The following is a 2365-nucleotide window of genomic DNA, read 5'->3' as shown; positions in this document are numbered from 1 at the left end:
TGGGGGAAGAAGGAGGAAGGGGAAGGCGTTCAGAGTGACGGCATTTGCCTTCGCAAGTAACCGTTACGCGTGATGGAGCCCTGCTTTCCTGGAGATGGCTGAACACCTGCCTGCCCATGGGAAGGAGTGAATGAATTCCTTGTTTTGCTTTACCTATTAAACTGTCTTTATGTCAACTCTTGAGTTTTCTCACTTTTACTCTTCTGATTCTCTCCCCCATCCCACCGGGGCAGGGGGCGTGAGTGAGCAGCTGTGTGGTGCTTAGTTGCTGGCTAGGGCTAAACCACAACAATTACAACACTTGATAAAACAGACATGAGGATCAGAGAACAAAACCCAAGTTTCCCCATTCTTACCCGCATACCCCAACTGTCTAATCATACTCTCAGAAGTCAAGAACTCTGTCCCTCCTGTCCTCACAAAAGCCTAATGATCTGACCTGGGAGAGCTTCATGTGAGGTGGATGATACAAGTCTGAACCCACACAGTAAAACAACAAACAAACAAACGAAACCCTTTCTAACCTTGAATATCTTGAAATTAGAAAGGATGGAAGGCCAGCACCTGCCTTTCCAAATATAAATGGCTACTACTGCTTTATATATGCAATCTGATTGCATAGGGGAGCATCAGTCATGCTCCCAGCTCACCTATGGATTTTCATACTGCATGTTAGGTGGGAACATCTAGTTTTTGACTCCTACTGGAAATTATTAGGAGTACCTGACTGAGCTGCTAAGCAACAACAGTATATAAAAATTCTGTATATGCATACAGCGGCAATATAGGCACAAGGAGTCACTTACATTTTTGGACTCATGAAACTGATGCATTCCCTGTCCCTACAGATCCCACAAATCCAGTCATAATGAAAAAAAGGGAGATATATTTATCCAATTACATTTAACCTCACAATCATTATGATCTAAGACTTTGTATTGCTTTACTAGAGAAATGGCTATTTTAAATGCAATCGTCAAAAAAATCAGAGTTAGTTTTTTACTTTTCTCCATCAAGTGTCCTGCTGAAAACGTGATGGTATTTACCTTAAACATGACTATAACATGGCAATTTAAAAGTCTACATGCCCATGACAACTTAGCAATGTGTTCTCTGAAGCACTTGTGTCAATGTTCAGATGTTCTGCATACCCTCAAATCTTGACACAAGAAGAAATTGCTTTTCAAAAATATGCTTACATACAACATTTGGACACAGTAAAATACACTTCAGCTTTGGGTTTTTTTTCACTTCTGCTTTTGTTCTTGAATGGAATTTTAGTTCCTAACATAAAGGAAAGCAAACTTGAAATTCGTTTTATTACAACACTGTTTACATTTTAGCAGAAATATGAAAATATAGTAGCATTCACTGTCTGCCTCAGGGTTTCTTTACTTAATTGGGCTTCATTACCATAGTGCTACCACTAGCCAAGCCACTGCCTTGGACACTACTTATCTGAAAGTGACAGCTTACTCTGATAACTAGATTGATTTGATCCACAAAAATTCATATTCTCTAATATAGCAATCCAACAAACAGCTACACATTTTTTTCCCTACAATCAATCTTGGTCGCATTAGCTCACTGAAACTAATCATAGCCATCAATTTGCTTTTCAAGGTTGTCCCTAAGCCCTTTGGGTTGTTTCCTTACCACACAAAGCGGTTCTGCTATCAAATGGACCTAACTGTGATACACGGTTTAGTTTTCAGTTAATGCCTAGCAACTTTTCACAGCAGCGGTGTGGTTAATTATCAGATGTAAATGACTCAGTTTTTTGTACGTATAATTAGAGAAAGCCACACTCTTCGATCTTTGTTTCTAAGTTCACTCTGGACACCCTGGTCTCCCATACAGCATCCAAAACGTTAAATCAGTAACGCATGTAAGAATTATAGCAATACATTCACCGCAGAGTTTTGTCCTGAAACTACAATTACTTTGGAACACTTAAAAGATACATAATCCATTGCCACAAGCCATCCCAAGGACGACGCACATACTTTCGGTACTACTGAGAACAAAACTTGCATTGGGCTGGGTTAATTAAATACTGGCATTAACGTCCCTGGAAGTTCACCCAGGAGCAGCGGCAAGGCTGAGGGGAGGGCGACGATCCACGCGGAGGATACTCCGCGAGCTCATCGTCTACTCAGGGTAATTAACAGATGGTTCGTTGAAGTGTACAAACGTCAACCTGAACCGGCACCGCCAGGGCGAGCTGTCCGTCCATCACAGAAACCACGTAAGCCACCGCTACCTCCCGCCGAGTATCGGCAGGAAGAGACGGCGGCAGATTTCGCAAGGAGGCGCAGGCCGCCTACGGGCAGGCGATCCCTAACGCCGCTCGCCCGGCCCGGCC

The sequence above is a fragment of the Aptenodytes forsteri genome, unplaced genomic scaffold (assembly GCF_000699145.1).
Source record: "Aptenodytes forsteri isolate BGI_AS27 unplaced genomic scaffold, ASM69914v1 Scaffold256, whole genome shotgun sequence".
NCBI lineage: Eukaryota > Metazoa > Chordata > Aves > Sphenisciformes > Spheniscidae > Aptenodytes > Aptenodytes forsteri.
The sequence above is the reverse complement of the archived record's forward strand: the minus strand, read 5'-3'. Positions refer to the sequence as shown.